At 44.3% G+C, this 20656-nt stretch overlaps 1 long non-coding RNA gene across 1 annotated transcript; it reads right to left on the bottom strand.

Annotated features, from left to right (window-relative positions):
* Window positions 1-18148: 18148 nt before the first annotated feature.
* On the bottom strand, window positions 18149-20086 carry LOC123042873 (uncharacterized). Its single transcript, XR_006418919.1, has 4 exons — window positions 19942-20086; window positions 18957-19242; window positions 18790-18858; window positions 18149-18499 (listed from the first exon to the last, which is right to left on the bottom strand). It is a non-coding gene; the product is annotated as an uncharacterized lncRNA (long non-coding RNA).
* Window positions 20087-20656: the final 570 nt, after the last annotated feature.

Consider the following 20656-nt stretch of genomic DNA (forward strand, 5'->3'; position numbering starts at 1 on the left):
ACTTGACATTTGGAAAAGCTCTAGCTAAACGAACTACACGATCTTTGAGCTATGCTTAGGATTGGGTCTTGTCCATCACATCATTCTCCTAATGATGTGATCCCGTTATCAATGACATCCAATGTCCATAGTCATGAAACCATGACTATCTGTTGATCAACGAGCTAGTCAACTAGAGGCTCACTAGGGACATATTGTGGTCTATGTATTCACACGTGTATTACGATTTCCGGATAACACAATTATAGCATGAATAATAGACAATTATCATGAACAAAGAAATATAATAATAACCATTTTATTATTGCCTCTAGGGCATATTTCCAACAATCTCCCACTTGCACTAGAGTCAATCATCTAGTTACATTGTGATGAATCGAACACCCATGGAATTCTGGTGTTGATCATGTTTTGCTCTAGGGAGAGGTTTAGTCAACGGATCTGCTACATTCAGGTCCGTATGTACCTTACAAATATCTGTGTCTCCATCTTGAACATTTTCACGAATGGAGTTGAAGCGAGGCTTGATGTGCCTAGTCTTTTTGTGAAACCTGGGCTCCTTGGCAAGTGCAATAGCTCCAGTGTTGTCACAGAAGAGTTTGATCGGCCCCGACACATTGTGTATGACTCCTAGGTCAGTGATGAACTCCTTCACCCAGATTTCTTCATGCGCTGCCTCCGAGGCTGCCATGTACTCTGCTTCACATGTAGATCCCGCCACGACACTTTGCTTGCAACTGCACCAGCTTACTGCCCCACGATTCAAAATATACACGTATCTGGTTTGTGACTTAGAGTTATCCAGATTTGTGTCGAAGCTAGCATCGACGTAACCCTTTACGACGAGCTCTTTGTCACCTCCAAAAACGATAAACATATCCTTAGTCCTCTTCAGGTACTTCAGGATATTCTTGACCGCTGTCCAGTGTTCCTTGTCGGGATTACTTTGGTACTTTCCTACCAAACTTACAGCAAGGCTTACATCAGGTCTGGTACACAACACGGCATACATAATAGACCCTACGGCTGAGGCATAGGGGATGACACTCATCTCTTCTATATCTTCTGCTGTGGTCGGGCATTGAGCTGAGCTCAATTTCACACCTTGCAACACAGGCAAGAACCCCTTCTTAGACTGATCCATATTGAACTTCTTCAATATCTCATCAAGGTATGTGCTTTGTGAAAGACCTATGAGGCGTCTCGATCTATCCCTATAGATCTTGATGCCTAGTATGTAAGCAGCTTCTCCAAGGTCCTTCATTGAAAAACACTTATTCAAGTAGGCCTTAATGCCGTCCAAAAGTTCTATATCATTTCCCATCAAAAGTATGTCATCTACATATAATATGAGAAATGCTACAGAGCTCCCACTCACTTTCTTGTAAACGCAGGATTCTCCATAAGTCTGCATAAACCCAAACGCTTTGATCATCTCATCAAAGCGAATGTTCCAACTCCGAGATGCTTGCACCATCCCCTAAATGGATCGCTGGAGCTTGCATACCTTGTTAGCATTCTCAGGGTCGACAAAACCTTCCGGCTGCATCATATACAGTTCTTCCTTAAGATGACCATTAAGGAATACCGTTTTGACGTCCATTTTCCATATCTCATAATCCTAGTATGCGGTAATTGCTAACATGATTCGGACGGACTTTAGCTTCGCTATGGGAGAGAATCCATCATCGTAGTCAACCCTTGAACTTGGCAATAACCCTTAGCGACAAGTCGAGCTTTATAGATGGTAACATTACCATCCGCGTCCGTCTTCTTCTTAAAGATCCATTTGTTTTCTATCGCTCGCCGATCATCGGGCAAGTCTGTAAAAGTCCATACTTTGTTTTCATACATGGATCCTATCTCGGATTGCATGGCTTCAAGCCATTTGTTGGAATCTGGGCCTGCCATCTCTTCTTCATAGTTTGAAGGTTCACCATTGTCTAACAACATGATTTCCAGGACAGGATTGCCATACCACTCTGGTGTGGAACGTGTCCTCGTGGACCTACGAAGTTCAGTAGTAACTTGATCCGAAGTACATTGATCATCATCATTAACTTCCTCTTCAGTTGGTGCTGGCACCACAGGAACATCTTCCTGAGCTGCGCTACTCACCGGTTCAAGAGGTAGTACTTCATCAAGTTCCACTTTCCTCCCACTTATTTCTCTCGAGAGAAACTCTTTCTCCAGAAAGGACCTATTCTTGGCAACAAACATCTTGCCTTCAGATATGAGGTAGAAGGTATACCCAATGGTTTCCTTAGGGTATCCTATGAAGACGCATTTTTCTGACTTGGGTTCGAGCTTTTCAGGTTGAAGTTTCTTGACATAAGCATCGCATCCCCAAACTTTTAGAAACGACAAATTAGGTTTCTTCCCAAACCATAATTCATACGGTGTCGTCTCAACGGATTTAGATGGTGCCCTATTTAAAGTGAATGTAGCTGTCTCTAGAGCGTATCCCCAAAAAGATAGTGGTAAATCGGTAAGAGACATCATAGATCGCACCATATCCAATAAAGTGCGATTACGACGTTCGAACACACCGTTACGCTGAGGTGTTCTAGGCGGCGTGAGTTGTGAAACGATTCCACATTTCCTTAAGTGCGTACCAAATTCGTAACTTAAATATTCTCCTCTATCTGATCGTAGGAACTTTATCTTTCAGTCACGTTGATTCTCTACCTCATTCTGAAATTCCTTGAACTTTTCAAAGGTCTCAGACTTGTGTTTCATCAAGTAGACATACCCATATCTACTCAAGTCGTCGGTGAGAGTGAGAACATAACGATATCCTCCGCGAGCCTCAACGCTCATTGGACCGAACACATCAGTATGTATGATTTCCAGTAAGTTGGTTGCTCGCCCCATTGTTCCGGAGAACGGAGTCTTGGTCATTTTGCCCATGAGGCATGGTTTGCATGTGTCAAATGATTCATAATCGAGAGACTCTAAAAGTCCATCAGCATGGAGCTTCTTCATGTGCTTGACACCAATGTGACCAAGGTGGCAGTGCCACAAGTATGTGGGACTATCGTTATCAACTTTACATCTTTTGGTATTCACACTATGAATATGTGTAACATCACGTTCAAGATTCATTAAGAATAAACCATTGACCATCGGGGCATGACCATAAAACATATCTCTCATATAAATAGAACAACCATTATTCTCGGATTTAAATGAGTAGCTATCTCGTATTAAACGAGATCTAGATACAATGTTCATGCTCAAACTTGGCACTAAATAACAATTATTGAGATTTAAAACTAATCCCATAGGTAAATGTAGAGGTAGCGTGCCGACGGCGATCACATCGACCTTGGAACCATTCCCGACGCGCATCGTCACCTCATCCTTCGCCAGTCTCCGTTTATTATGCAGTTCCTGCTTTGAGTTACAAATATGAGCAACCGCACCGGTATCAAATACCCAGCAGCTACTATGAGTACTGGTAAGGTACACATCAATTACATGTATATCACATATACCTTTAGTGTTGCCGGCCTTCTTGTCCGCTAAGTACTTGGGGCAGTTCCGCTCCTAGTGACCACTTCCCTTGCAATAAAAGCACTCAGTCTCAGGCTTGGGTCCATTCTTTGACTTCTTCCCAGCAACTGGCTTACCGGGCGCAGCAACTCCCTTGCCGTCCTTCTTGAAGTTCTTCTTACCCTTGCCTTTCTTGAACTTAGTGGTTTTATTCACCATCAACACTTGATGTTCTTTATTGATCTCTACCTCCGCTGATTTCAGCATTGAATATACCTCAGGAATGGTCTTTTCCATCCCCTGCATATTGAAGTTCATCACAAAGCTCTTGTATCTCAGTGGAAGCGACTGGAGGATTCTGTCAATAACCGCATCATCCGGGAGATTAACTCCCAGCTGAGTCAAGCGGTTGTGCAACCCAGACATCTTGAGTATGTGCTCACTGACAGAACTATTTTCCTCCATCTTACAGCTGAAGAATTTGTCGGAGACTTCATATCTCTCGACCCGGGCATGAGCTTGGAAAACCATTTTCAGCTCTTCGAACATCTCATATGCTCCGTGTTACTCAAAGCGCTTTTGAAGCCCCGGTTCTAAGCTGTAAAGCATGCCGCACTGAACGAGGGAGTAATCATCAGCACGAGACTGCCAAACGTTCATAACGTCTTGGTTCTCTGGGATGGGTGCTTCAACTAGCGGTGCTTCTAGGACATAATATTTCTTGGCAGCTATGAGGATGATCCTCAGGTTCCGGACCCAGTCCGTATAGTTGCCGCCATCATCTTTCAACTTGATTTTCTCTAGGAACGCGTTGAAGTTGAGGGTAACGTGGGCCATTTGATCTACAAGACATATTGTAAAGATTTTAGACTAAGTTCATGATAATTAAGTTCATCTAATCAAATTATTCAATGAACTCCCACTCAAATTAGACATCCCTCTAGTCATCTAAGTGATACATGATCCGAGTCGACTAGGCCGTGTCCGATCATCACGTGAGATGGACTAGTCATCATCGGTGAACATCTCCATGTTGATCGTATCTTCCAAACGACTCATGTTCGACCTTTCAGTCTCTTGTGTTCCGAGGCCATGTCTGTACATGCTAGTCTCGTCAAGTTAACCTAAGTGTTTATGCGTGTGTAAATCTGTCTTACACCTGTTGTATGTGAACGTTAGAATCTATCACACCCGATCATCACGTGGTGCTTCGAAACAAAGAACTTTCGCAACGGCGCACAGTTAGGGGGACCACTTTCTTGAAATTATTATGAGGGATCATCTTATTTACTACTGACGTTCTAAGTAAACAAGATGCAAAAACATGATAAGCATCACATGCAATCAAATAGTAGTGACATGATATGGCCAATATCATATAGCTCCTTTGATCTCCATCTTCGGGGCTCGATCATCTTCGTCACCGGCATGACACCATGATCTCCATCATCATGATCTCCGTCATCGTGTCTCCATGGGGTTGCTCGCCAACTATTACTTCTACTACTATGGCTAACAGTTTAGCAATAAAGTAAAGTAATTACATGGCGTTAAATCATTTACACGCAGGTCATACAATAATTAAGACAACTCCTATGGCTCCTGCCGGTTGTCATACTCATCGACATGCAAGTCGTGATTCCTATTACAAGAACATGATGTCATACATCACACATATATCATTCATCATTCATGACGACTTTTGGCCATATCACATCACAATCACATGCTGCAAAAACAAGTTAGATGTCCTCTAATTGTTGTTGCATGTTTTACGTGGCTGCAATAGGATTCTAGAAAGAACGTTTTCTTACCTACGTAAAAGCCACAACGTGATTTGCCAACTTCTAATTAACCTTCATAAGGACCCTTTTCATCGAATCCGCTCCAAGTAAAGTGGGAGAGACAGACACCCGCTAGCCACCTTATGCAATTAGTGCATGTCAGTTGGTGGAACCTGTCTCACGTAAGCGTACGTGTAAGGTCGGTCCGGGCCGCTTCATCCCACAATACCGCTGAAGCAAAATAAGACTAGTAGTGGCAAGAAAGTTGACAACATCTACGCCCACAACAAATTTGTGTTCTACTCGTGCAAAGAGAACTACGCATAAACCTGGCTCTGATACCACTGTTGGGTAACGTTGCAGAAAATAAAATTTTTCTACGCTTTCACCAAGATAAATCTATAAGTTCATCTAGCAACGAGAGAGAGAGGAGTGTATCTACATACCCTTGTAGATCGCGAGCGGAAGCGTTCAAGAGAACGGGGTTGAGGGAGTCGTACTCGTCGTGATCCAAATCACCGGAGATCCTAGCGCCGAACGGACGGCACCTCCGCGTTCAACACACGTACGGTTGAGGAAGACATCTCCTCATTCTTGATCCATCAAGGGGGAAGGAGAGGTTGATGAAGATCCAGCAGCACGACGGCGTGGTGGTGGATGCTGCAGTGATCTCGGCAGGGCTTCGCCAAGCTTGTGCGAGAGGGAGAGGTGTAGCAAGGGGAGAGGGAGGCACCAAGACCGTGGGTGCGGCTTCCCTCCCTCTCCCCACTTTATATAGGCCCCCTAGGGGGGGGGGGGCGCCGGCCCTAGGAGATGGGATCTCCAAGGGGGGGCGGCGGCCAGGGGGAAACTTGCCCCCCAAGCCAGGTGGAGGCGCCCCCACCCCTAGGGTTTCCCAACCCTAGGCGCAGGGGGGGCAAGGGGGGCGCACCAGCCCAGCAGGGGCTGGTTCCCCTCCCACTTCTGGCCATGGGGCCCTCCGGGATAGGTGGCCCCACCCGGTGGACCCCCGAGACCCTTCCGGTGGTCCCGGTACAATACCGGTGACCCCCGAAACTTTCCCCATGGCCGAAACCTGACTTCATATATATAATTCTTTACCTCCGGACCATTCCGGAACTCCTCTTGACGTCCGGGATCTCATCTGGGACTCCGAACAACTTTCGGTTTACTGCATACTTGTATCTCTACAACCCTAGCGTCACCGAACCTTAAGTGTGTAGACCCTACGGGTTTGGGAGACATGCAGACATGACCGAGACACCTCTCCGGTCAATAACCAACAGCGGGATCTGGATACCCATGTTGGCTCCCACATGCTCCTCGATGATCTCATCGGATGAACCACGATGTCGAGGACTCAAGCAATCTCGTATAAAATTCCCTTTGTCAATCGGTACGTTACATGCCCGAGATTCGATCGTCGGTATCCCAATACCTCGTTTAATCTCATTACCGGCAAGTCACTTTACTCGTACCGTAATGCATGATCCCATGACCAGACACTTGGTCACATTGAGCTCATTATGATGATGCATTACCGAGTTGGCCCAGAGATACCTCTTCGTCATACAGAATGACAAATCCCAGTCTCGATTCGTGCCAACCAAACAGACACTGTCGGAGATACCCGTAGTGCACCTTTATAGTCACCCAGTTACGTTGTGACGTTTGGCACATCCAAAGCACTCCTATGGTATCCGGGAGTTGCACAATCTCATGGTCTAAGGAAATGATACTTGACATTTGGAAAAGCTCTAGCTAAACGAACTACATGATCTTTGAACTATGCTTAGGATTGGGTCTTGTCCATCACATCATTCTCCTAATGATGTGATCCTGTTATCAATGACATCAATTGTCCATAGTCAGGAAATCATGACTATCTGTTGATCAACGAGCTAGTCAACTAGAGGCTCACTAGGGACATATTGTGGTCTATGTATTCACACGTGTATTACGATTTCCGGATAACACAATTATAGCATGAATAACAGACAATTATCATGAACAAAGAAATATAGTAATAACCATTTTATTATTGCCTCTAGGGCATATTTCCAACAGTCTCCCACTTGCACTAGAGTCAATCATCTAGTTACATTGTGATGAATCGAACACCCATGGAATTCTGGTGTTGATCATGTTTTGCTCTAGGGAGAGGTTTAGTCAACGGATCTGCTACATTCAGGTCCCTATGTACTTTATAAATATCTATGTCTCCATCTTGAACATTTTCACGAATGGAGTTGAAGCGACGCTTGATGTGCCTGGTCTTCTTGTGAAATCTGGGCTCCTTGGCAAGTGCAATAGCTCCAGTGTTGTCACAGAAGAGTTTGATCGGCCCCGGCGCATTGGGTATGACTCCTAGGTCGGTGATGAACTCCTTCACCCAGATTGCTTCATGCGCTGCCTCCGAGGCTGCCATGTACTCTGCTTCACATGTAGATCCTGCCACGACGCTTTTCTTGCAACTGCACCAGCTTACTGCCCCACCATTCAAAATATACACGTATCCGGTTTGTGACTTAGAGTCATCCAGATCTGTGTCGAAGCTAGCGTCGACGTAACCCTTTACGACGAGCTCTTCGTCACCTCCAAAAACGAGAAACATATCCTTAGTCCTCTTCAGGTACTTCAGGATATTCTTGACCGCTGTCTAGTGTTCCTTGCCAGGATTACTTTGTTACTTTCCTACCAAACTTACGGCAAGGCTTACATCAGGTTTGGTACACAGCATGTCATACATAATAGACCCTATGGCTGAGGCATAGGGGATGACACTCATCTCTTCTATATCTTCTGCCGAGGTCGAGCATTGAGCTGAGCTCAATTTCACACCTTGCAACACAGGCGAGAACCCCTTCTTAGACTGATCCATATTGAACTTCTTCAATATCTTATCAAGGTATGTGCTTTGTGAAAGACCTATGAGGCGTCTCGATATATCCCTATAGATCTTGATGCCTCGTATGTAAGCAGCTTCTTCAAGGTCCTTCATTGAAAAACACTTATTCAACTAGGCCTTAATGTTGTCCAAAATTACTATATCATTTCCCATCAAAAGTATGTCATCTACATATAATATGAGAAATGCTACAGAGCTCCCACTCACTTTCTTGTAAACGCAGGATTCTCCATAAGTCTGCATAAACCCAAACGCTTTGATCATCTCATCAAAGCGAATGTTCCAACTCCGAGATGCTTGCACCAGCCCATAAATGGATCGCTGGAGCTTGCATACCTTGTTAGCATTCTCAGGGTCGACAAAACCTTCCGGCTGCATCATATACAGTTCTTCCTTAAGATGACCATTAAGGAATGCCGTTTTGACGTCCATTTGCCATATCTCATAATCATAGTATGCGGCAATTGCTAACATGATTCGGATGGACTTTAGTTTCGCTACGGGAGAGAATGTGTCATCGTTGTCAACCCCTTGAACTTGCTGATAACCCTTAGCGACAAGTCGAGCTTTATAGATGGTAACATTACCATCCGCGTCCGTCTTCTTCTTAAAGATCCATTTGTTTTCTATCGCTCGCCGATCATCGGGCAAGTCTGTCAAAGTCCATACTTTGTTTTCATACATGGATCCTATCTCGGATTGCATGGATTCAAGCCATTTGTTGAAATATGGGCCCACCATCGCTTCTTCATAGTTTGAAGGTTCACCGTTGTCTAACAACATGATTTCCAGGAGAGGATTGACATACCACTCTGGTGTGGAACGTGTCCTCGTGGACCTACGAAGTTCAGTAGTAACTTGATCCGAAGTACCTTGATCATCATCATTAACTTCCTCTTCAGTTGGTGCTGACACCACAGGAACATCTTCCCGAGCTGCGCTACTCACCGGTTCAAGAGGTAGTACTTCATCAAGTTCCACTTTCCTCCCACTTATTTCTCTCGAGAGAAACTCTTTCTCCAGAAAGGACCCGTTCTTGGCAACAAAGATCTTGCCTTCGGATCTGAGGTAGAAGGTATACCCAATGGTTTCCTTAGGGTATCCTATGAAGACGCATTTTTCCGACTTGGGTTCGAGCTTTTCAGGTTGAAGTTTCTTGACATAAGCATCGCATCCCCAAACTTTTAGAAACGACAACTTAGGTTTCTTCCCAAACCATAATTCATACGGTGTCGTCTCAACGGATTTAGACGGTGCCCTATTTAAAGTGAATGTAGCTGTCTCTAGAGCGTATCCCCAAAAAGATAGCGGTAAATCGGTAAGAGACATCATAGATCGCACCATATCCAATAAAGTGCGATTACGACGTTCGGACACACCGTTACGCTGAGGTGTTCCAGGCGGCGTGAGTCGTGAAACGATTCCACATTTCCTTAAGTGCGTACCAAATTCGTGACTTAAATATTCTCCTCCACGATCTGATCGTAGGAACTTTATCTTTCGGTCACGTTGATTCTCTACCTCATTCTGAAATTCCTTGAACTTTTCAAAGGTCTCAGACTTGTGTTTCATCAAGTAGACATACCCATATCTACTCAAGTCGTCAGTGAGAGTGAGAACATAACGATATCCTCCGCGAGCCTCAACGCTCATTGGACCGCACACATCAGTATGTATGATTTCCAATAAGTTGGTTGCTCGCTCCATTGTTCCGGTGAACGGAGTCTTGGTCATTTTGCCCACAAGGCATGGTTCGCATGTGTCAAATGATTCATAAAAATCCATCAGCATGGAGCTTCTTCATGCGCTTGACACCAATGTGACCAAGGCGGCAGTGCCACAAGTATGTGGGACTATCGTTATCAACTTTACATCTTTTGGTATTCACACTATGAATATGTGTAACATCACGTTCGAGATTCATTAAAAATAAACCATTGACCATCGGGGCATGACCATAAAACATATCTCTCATATAAATAGAACAACCATTATTCTCGGATTTAAATGAGTAGCCATCTCGTATTAAACGAGATCCAGATATATTGTTCATGCTCAAACTTGGCACTAAATAACAATTATTGAGGTTTAAAACTAATCCCATAGGTAAATGTAGAGGTAGCATGCCGACGGCGATCACATCGACCTTGGAACCATTCCCGACGCGCATCGTCACCTCGTCCTTCGCCAGTCTCCGTTTATTCCAAAGTTCCTGCTTTGAGTTACAAATATGAGCAACCGCACCGGTATCAAATACCCAGCAGCTACTACGAGTACTGGTAAGGTACACATCAATTACATGTATATCACATATACCTTTAGTGTTGCCGGCCTTCTTGTCCGCTAAGTACTTGGGGCAGTTCCGCTTCTAGTGACCACTTCCCTTGCAATAAAAGCACTCAGTCTCAGGCTTGGGTCCATTCTTTGACTTCTTCCCGGCAACTGGCTTACCGGGCTCGGCAACTCCCTTGCCGTCCTTCTTGAAGTTCTTCTTACCCTTGCCTTTCTTGAACTTAGTGGTTTTATTCACCATCAACACTTGATGTTCTTTATTGATCTCTACCTCCGCTGATTTCAGCATTGAATATACCTCAGTAATGGTATTTTCCATCCCCTGCATATTGAAGTTCATCACAAAGCTCTTGTAGCTCGGTGGAAGCGACTGGAGGATTCTGTCAATAACCGAGTCATCCGGGAGATTAACTCCCAGCTGAGTCAAGCGGTTGTGCAACCCAGACATCTTGAGTATGTGCTCACTGACAGAACTATTTTCCTCCATCTTACAGCTGAAGAACTTGTCGGAGACTTCATATCTCTCGACCCGGGCATGAGCTTCGAAAACCATTTTCAGCTCTTCGAAAATCTCATATGCTCCGTGTTGCTCAAAACGCTTTTGAAGCCCCGGTTCTAAGCTGTAAAGCATGACGCACTGAACGAGGGAGTAATCATCAGCACGAGACTGCCAAGCGTTCATAACGTCTTGGTTCTCTGGAATGGGTGCTTTACCTAGCTGTGCTTCTAGGACATAATCTTTCTTGGCAGCTATGAGGATGATCCTCAGGTTCCGGACCCAGTCCGTATAGTTGCTGCCGTCATCTTTCAGCTTGGTTTTCTCTAGGAACGCGTTGAAGTTGAGGGTAACGTGGGCCATTTGATCTACAAGACATATTGTAAAGATTTTAGACTAAGTTCATGATAATTAAGTTCATCTAATCAAATTATTCAATGAACTCCCACTCAGATTAGACATCCCTCTAGTCATCTAAGTGATACATGATCCGAGTCGACTAGGCCGTGTCCGATCATCACGTGAGACGGACTAGTCATCATCGGTGAACATCTCCATGTTGATCGTATCTTCCATACGACTCATGTTCGACCTTTTGGTCTCTTGTGTTCCGAGGCCATGTCTGTACATGCTAGGCTCGTCAAGTTAACCTAAGTGTTTATGCGTGTATAAATCTGTCTTACACCTGTTGTATGTGAATGTTAGAATCTATCACACCCGATCATCATGTGGTGCTTCGAAACAAAGAACTTTCGCAACGGCGCACAGTTAGGGGGAACACTTTCTTGAAATTATTATGAGGGATCATCTTATTTACTACTGACGTTCTAAGTAAACAAGATGCAAAAACATGATAAGCATCACATGCAATCAAATAGTAGTGACATGATATGGCCAATATCATATAGCTCCTTTGATCTCCATCTTCGGGGCTCCATGATCATCTTCGTCACCGGCATGACACCATGATCTCCATCATCATGATCTCCATCATCGTGTCTCCATGGGATTGCTCGCCAACTATTACTTCTACTACTATGGCTAACAGTTAGCAATAAAGTAAAGTAATTTCATGGCGTTAAATCATTGACACACAGGTCATACAATAATTAAGACAACTCCTATGGCTCCTGCCGGTTGTCATACTCATCGACATGCAAGTCGTGATTCCTATTACAAGAACATGATCTAATACATCACATATATATCATTCATCATTCATCACAACTTTTGGCCATATCACATCACAATCACATGCTGCAAAAACAAGTTAGACGTCCTCTAATTGTTGTTGCATGTTTTACGTGGCTGCAATAGGGTTCTAGAAAGAATGTTTTCTTACCTACGTAAAAGCCACAACGTGATTTTCCAACTTCTATTTAACCTTCATAAGGACCCTTTTCATCGAATCCACTCCAACTAAAGTGGGACAGACAGACACCCGCTAGCCACCTTATGCAACTAGTGCATGTCAGTCGGTGGAACCTGTCTCACGTAAGCGTACGTGTAAGGTCGGTCCGGGCCACTTCATCCCACAATACCGCTGAAGCAAAATAAGACTAGTAATGGCAAGAAAGTTGACAACATCTACGCCCACAACAAATTTGTGTTCTACTCGTGCAAAGAGAACTACGCATAAACCTGGCTCTGATACCACTGTTGGGTAACGTTGCAGAAAATAAAAAAATTCTACGCTTTCACCAAGATAAATCTATGAGTTCATTTAGCAACGAGAGAGAGGAGTGCATCTACATACCCTTGTAGATCACGAGCGAAAGCGTTCAAGAGAACGGGGTTGAGGGAGTCGTACTCGTCGTGATCCAAATCACCGGAGATCCTAGCGCCAAACGGACGGCACCTCCGCGTTCAACACACGTACGGTTGAGGAAGACGTATCCTCCTTCTTGATCCAGCAAGGGGGAAGGAGAGGTTAATAAAGATCCAGTAGCACGACGGCGTGGTGGTGGATGTAGTAGTGATCTCGGCAGGGCTTCGCCAAGCTTCTGCGAGAGGGAGAGGTGTAGCAAGGGGAGAGGGAGGTGCCAAGAGCATGGGTGCGGCTGCCCTCCCTCCCCCCTCTTTATATAGGCCCCCTAGGGGGCGGCGCCGGCCCTAGGAGATGGGATCTCCAAGGGGGGGGGCGGCCAGGGGGAAACTTGCCCCCCAAGCCAGGTGGAGGCGCCCCCACCCCTAGGGTTTCCCAACCCTAGGCGCAGCAGGGGCCCAAGGAGGGGCGCACCAGCCCACCAGGGGCTGGTTCCCCTCCCACTTCAGCCCATGGGGCCCTCCGGGATAGGTGGCCCCACCCGGTGGACCCCCGGGACCATTCCGGTGGTCCCGATACAATACCGGTGACCCCCGAAACTTTCCCGATGGCCGAAACCTGACTTCCTATATATAATTCTTTACTTCCGGACCATTCCGGAACTCCTCGTGACGTCCGAGATCTCATCCGGGACTCCGAACAACTTTCGGTTTACTGCATACTTATATCTCTACAACCCTAGCGTCACCGAACCTTAAGTGTGTAGACCCTACGGGTTCAGGAGACATGCATACATGACCAAGACGCCTCTCCGGTCAATAACCAACAGCGGGATCTGGATACCCATGTTGGCTCCCACATGCTCCTCGATGATCTCATCGGATGAACCACGATGTCGAGGACTCAAGCAATCCCGTATACAATTCCCTTTGTCAATCGATACGTTACATGCCCGAGATTCGATCGTCGTATCCCAATACCTCGTTTAATCTCGTTACCGGCAAGTCACTTACTCGTACCGTAATGCATGATCCCGTGACCAGACACTTGGTCACATTGAGCTCATTATGATGATGCATTACCGAGTGGGCCCAGAGATACCTCTCCGTCATACGGAGTGACAAATCCCAGTCTCTATTCGTGCCAACCCAATAGACACTTTCGGAGATACCCGTAGTGCACCTTTATAGTCACCCAGTTACGTTGTGACGTTTGACACACCCAAAGCACTCCTACGGTATACGGGAGTTGCACAATCTCAAGGTCTAAGGAAATGATACTTGACATTTGGAAAAGCTCTAGCTAAACGAACTACACGATCTTTGATCTATGCTTAGGATTGGGTCTTGTCCATCACATCATTCTCCTAATGATGTGAACCCGTTATCAATGACATCCAATGTCCATAGTCAGGAAACCATGACTATCTGTTGATCAACGAGCTAGTCAACTAGAGGCTCACTAGGGACATGTTGTGGTCTATGTATTCACACGTGTATTACGATTTTCGGATAACACAATTATAGCATGAATATCAGACAATTATCATGAACAAAGAAATATAATAATAACCATTTTATTATTGCCTCTAGGGCATATTTCCAACAAAACCTAGATTGCAAAATACCGAATGCTCTTCCAATGTCTTTTCGGGCTGCCTCTTGCACCCTTGCAAATTCACATTGTTTTTTTGTTTTGGGTTCTTTGATGCTCTTGACAAATGTGCACCAAGGGGGATATATACCATCTGCAAGATAGTACCCCTTTGTGTATTCATGCCCATTGATAGTGTAGTTGCAAGTAGGAGCATCACCACTAGCAAGCCTAGCAAACAAATGAGAGCGTTGCAACACATTGATGTCATTGAGTGTGCCGGCGCGTCAATCTACTACACAGATCGCGAAAATCAAAAAAAGGGACTAACCGATGGGGAGTGATCGGGGGGCGGCGACGAGGGTGGTGCGCTCGGCGGTGGTCGATCCAAGTGGCGGCGGCGACAGGGGGTGGCTCTTCTCGCCGGATCCGGAGGGGCGGTGCAGTGGCTCGGCGCTGGAGGGTGTGGGACGGTCCCGCGGAGCGATTCCTCCCGCAGATATGGCCGGAATCGCCGCCGGTGGGTTGGGCGGAAGCAAGGGCGGGCGGCGGCGGAAGGAAGGGGGAAAAGAGCGCGGGCTGAAATGTCCCTCCCGCCAACTGCTTCATTGCGATGCAGGGCACCGCAGCCGCGAGGGAGAAACCCGCGTTTTCCCAGGTTGGGTCCGGAAATTTGCTGCGCCCCCTAAAAATTTTTGCGGGCCAGGGCGGGATGCGGGGTCTGGTCGGGCAGACTTTCCGGCCCGTACCCGCATTTTGGCGGTTATTTTGCGGGTCGGGGGCGGATGCGGGGTCTGCTAGAGTTGCTCTAATTCCCACCATATACCAAAAAAGGAATCTATCTATCTATTATATATAAAAAGAAATCTATCTATTATATATAAAAAGAAATTGACGGGTAACCAGAAAAAAGAAAATATACTAGAAAATCCCACAATAATTAGAAACATCTAGACGTTAAATTTTTTCCTTAATTTTTAATCAATAAATCTCAACCGACCAATTTCATTAATCCTGATAGCTAACACGTAAGGTAGGATCGCACCAAAAAACAAAATGGCCGCCCCCCCCCCCCCCCCCCCCAAAAAAAAAGAAAAAGAAACAGTACGCCCTAGCCGCAAGAAAAAGAACCCTCTCCTCGATCTCTTTCTCCCTCATGCCGCCGCCATCAGTACCTACGTACAGGCTGATTGATTTCTCCCCAAAGAAACACACGTAGAAAGCATGCATGTGAATACAGATCCTATATGCTTTTGACCGTAGTCTGGTTCAGATCCATGGAGACTGCTGGATTGAGGACTAAGCGTGGCATGCATCAATGGTGTTCCATGCTGTGCAGATTGCGCCGCACACACGACGATTTGATCTATCATCCGTTCAACGATACCGCTCAATGGAAACGGCCGCATGGACATGCCTCTGCCATCAGTACATACACATATGCTGATTGATCTCAGCCCCAAAGAAACACACGTACAGAGCATGCATGTGAATACTAATCCTTATCTGCTTTTGACCGTAGATTTGTTCAGATCTAAGGTGACTGCTGGATTGAGGACTAAGCGTGGCATGCAGCAATGGTGTTCCATGTTCTGTGGATTGCCTAGAACACGACGATTTGATCTATCATCCGTTCAAGGATACCGCTCAATGGAAATGGCCGCATGGTGCGAGCAGATCCATCAGATCGGCAAGTTTGATCAAAAAATTAAGTTAATCAACTTTGTTTCGTTAAGTGCACACAGATCCTATCAAGAAACCACGTTCACTCTGTCAGCAACAAGCAAAAGTAAACAAAGAAGGGCTGCTCATCTTGGAAATTATATCCAGAGATTCTTTGGAGCCATGATTTATTGCGAGATTAGTTCTGATAAATTTGCAGGTGCTCATGATAGTAATAATCAGCCCCTTCCCTCATCTAGGCAACTCATAGCTAGGCATATGACAGGTAGAATATTTTTCAGTTGACTGCTCCCCCTATTTTTCTGTAGTACCACATACAATTTCCATGCATGATTATGCTGGAGCTATGTCCGTGCGGATAGTGATAGACGTGGTCAACTTGCTGGACGACAAGAGGTGGCTGGGCCGTTCCAGAAAACAGCCAGAACAGCTCGCGCTAAAGGCTATCAGCAAATCTTACAAGTTATTTCTTGATTGGGCTTTCTTTTACTTTTGATGGGAATGGTGAAATATGTGATCTCATTTGTCCATAAGTTGCAAAGGCCTTGATGGAAGATTGTAATTTTTCTATTGAACTTGACCAAGTATAGTAACAAAATATTATATTTGATATACACTTTTTGTTAACTACGCGAGAAGTGCTATGGAAAATGTGAAATAAGGAAAGAATTATACCACATGAGTTATTTAGTTGCTTCATGTAGCAAACAGGTTGATATCTTGCTAATTAGCTCATCTCATAAATGCAGTGCCCTTTTGCCGTCTTATATCATGTCACAATGTAGTGAAAACAATACTATCTTGAATGTAACCTTGCATTTTTTTAAGATGACTGCAATCCCATAAACAATGGCCCTAAAATAAGCCGTCGAAATATATCATATTGTTAATTGACCTGTCCAATTACTAATGTTTCTTCGAACATACATATATTGGTTTTAGGAAATTTAGGAAAAGATGACTGCAGCGAGCTATAATCTTTCTGCCATGTGTTTCTGCAAATAATAAATATGAGGCTTTTCAAAAGTACTGCTTGAATATGGGTCGTGATATGGACAGGATCAGAGATTGAACTTCACACTTCCGTCAGCAATAGAAACAAGATTGACAAGTCTTTTGTTCTACTGAGCAAACGCCCCAAGGAATCATAGACGGCGAGCCAACGTCCCTCAAGGTTAGTGGTACAATACAATACTATCATAGATGAATTGTTTGCCCAAGAAAATATATGCCCTCCATGAATCTAGCTTCATGATCCTATCACGCATACTATTAATTCACTACCAAAAACTGAAATTTTCCTGTGAGCCGAAAACCGACAGGGACATATGGGAAACCGACAGGAATATCTTTTCCTGTCGGCCAACCGTCAGGAATGGCCGCCAGCCATAGCTTGACAGGGAAAATAAGCTATGCCTGTCGGTTGGCCGACAGGAACTTTATCCCTGTCGGTTTTACTAGTTTCTCTGGCGGTTTTGGCCCTACAGGGCGCTGTATAGGCGTCAGGTTTGGCCAACCATGGAAGTGGTATATCCCTGTCACACAGCCGCCAGGAAAATAAGATACAAACAAACAAAAAAAATCCATATTGATAGTTTTACACATCTATTCCATTATTCAGAATACTCAGAACATAGAAGCATGGATTTCAATAGTTTACGTCAACCATAATTCACATATACAATTCCATAGAATTTACATGAATCAAAGGCTAACAAAAACAGAGGTCCAACATGAGACCTCATTTCTATAATGCCTTGCTGCAGCTTAAGTTGCAAGCTTCTCTTCAAGGTTACCCTGCAGTGGCATAATTGAACTTGTGAAAATGAGCAAGTGTCAACAGTTTGCTACAAAAAGGTAACAAGAAACAGAAAAACATATATAAGATATGATCAACATTATCTATTTGGAATCTCAGCTTCTCACATTAACATTGGCATATATACCAAACTTGTTTTTATCACATCAGGGTTACCAAATTTAACAGCAATATAGCGAAATAATGGAGTGATTTGTTCTACCATCATGTCTCAGATTTGATGCAAACCATACAGCTGACTAAATCCATTCAAATGACAACCTGAGCAGAAGCTTCTGTGTCAGTTTGACAGAACTATCAGCTAACAGCCAGAGTAAATAATTTATTAGAGACTTCTTGCAAGTCAACTTCAGAACACAATACCAATGTGAATAGAATTAAGTGCAACTCCTCAAGGATGCATAACCACAAAGCTATATAATAAGAAAATAATAGGGAGTTAAGTCTATCCATTCAGATTTGCAAGAATACTCGACAGATCCTTGATCATCTCCATAATAGTAGAAACCAAAGCATTATGCAATAATTTGATAATGTAATAGTAGGGAAAGTTACCTCTTCATTCAGAACAATATGGTAGAATTTCTTGCCTTGATTGAATCTCCTTGTTGTACTGATAATGCTCGTTGTACTTGCCATGCAGCTGGTCAATGCTTCCTAAATCCTAATATAATAAAAGAGCATCAAACCAACAGCTATGGATAAACAGAACTAGAGAACACATTTTTACAACACTTACAAATTGAGACAATAAAAAATCAAAATGGAATAGAAATAAGTCGTGTTCATACTAAACAAACATAGAAATTACTGGTTAAATGCAGATTTCATGATCTTTGGCACAATGGACATAGCATGGTATGATTTAATATACATGAGACAACTTGATCAGCAATTATTAATGATAAAACCTTGATTAGAGACCAGGGTGAAAACAAAAGTAAAAATATATACCTTGAATAGAGCAAAGGCTCTTGCATCTCACGTGGATCCCGGATCTTGAATTTTGCTCCTAATCATGAGCTGCAAGCTAGAAAAATCAGTCCTCAAATAAGCGCTGGCCAATATTTAATTTCTAGGTTCAAGTACATACAACAACAATATATGGAAGGGAATATTACCACTTCATTTGGAGGAATATTATACAATTTCTTGACGCCAAGTGATAACCTCAACCTCATCTTTAACCTCTCTGTTGCACTGATGATGTGAATTGTACTTGCAACGCAACTGCTACTGGATAGAGAGCAAACTGTAAGAGAATAAAATCATAAGGAAATAGAATGGTACGTAACATTTGGACTGAACAAACATTATTTTCATGACGCCTTCCCTGCATTATTTTCATTTTCAGTGCATTATTCTGGACAGAGCGAACCAAAGTAATGCGCTTCAGGAAAGAGTTCCCTGCATTATTTTCATTTTCAGTTCAAGGCAGCAATATGGTCACCGGCTAAAGCTTGAAAAAAAATGATATTTCCAACTGACACACCAGACGAAGCATCTAAATGATCTCAACATAGTTAAAGGCCATATTATAAACACATGTATATACCCTGTACAAGCCACTCAAAAACAGAGGAACCATGTTCATGTATGAAAATTCCGGGAAGTAAAAATGACCAATGTGCACCTCCATGTATATCTACATCACAAAATATGGGTTATTATATACAACCAAAAAACAGCAATCAATCTTGGAGAATAATAAAAATTCAACAGATCATCATAAGGAAAATCATGCCCCTAAGAATTTATTGGTCATGTAACCTGGAAATGAAAGCAAAAGATCTCATACAACCTTTCTAAAAGCAGTTGGCTCTAGTACCAGTACAATATCTTGCATCATACGGTTGCATAGGAGAGGCGTTCAACTACTTTGGCCTATTAAAAATGAATGTCCGTATAGACCCATTTGCTTCCGCTAGTACCCAACAAATTAGGGAGAAGAAAATGCTTATTATTTTATTGTGAATCCAAACGGAGGTGCTTACAGATGAAATTTATCAGAAGGATACAGATCCGAAAGAAGAGAATATACATCGATTATTATAAGTGAAAAAACACCATAGTAGAGGTAGCGCCTAGATCTGGAAGGGACGCTACCTGGATGGAACGGGGTGGTACTCAAAGAAGGATGCTACGGCGGTCGAGTGACGGCAGTGGCAGCGACGTTGACGGAGACCCTCCCCGCGGAGGCAGTAGGGAGGTTGACGGCGATATTCCGGAAGGGGTCGTTCCATGGTCGACGACCCTACAAACATGGCAGAGGGGACATGCAAGAGATTGGAGGAGGCGGAGCCGGCGGCGAGGGATTCAGCGCGCAGCCCGACGCGGCGGCGGCGGCGGCGGCTAGGGATTTGGGGCGCATCTGGGCGGCGGCGGCGAGGGATTTGGGATGGAACAGGGACTGGGAAGATAAGGGTGGGTTATGATTTGGGATTTTTTTTTTCCGCCAGGGCTTTATATCAGTCGGTGAGCGGCGGGCTAGAATTCGGCTAAGCGGCGGGACGGGCTTTCACTTTGGCGCGCGCAGCTGAAATTCCAATAGCGCCAAACATGGGCCTCTTTTTCCTGTGAGTTACACACGTCAGGGATACATGTTAGTTCTGTGGGCTGAGCACGGGCCGGCACCAATATTATTAATTCTGTGAGTCTTGGGTTAGCCCACAGGAATATACCTCATTTTCCTGTGAGCTACTGCGGGCCCGACAGGAAAAAATGATGACTCATAGAAATATTTCAGTTTCTGGTAGTGTAATATGTTCAAAGATTTGAAGAGGTTATATATGTATTTCATAATGAGTAATTGTTGTTGTTA

This window comes from Triticum aestivum, chromosome 2B (genome assembly GCF_018294505.1).
Source record: "Triticum aestivum cultivar Chinese Spring chromosome 2B, IWGSC CS RefSeq v2.1, whole genome shotgun sequence".
Taxonomy (NCBI): Eukaryota; Viridiplantae; Streptophyta; class Magnoliopsida; order Poales; family Poaceae; genus Triticum; species Triticum aestivum.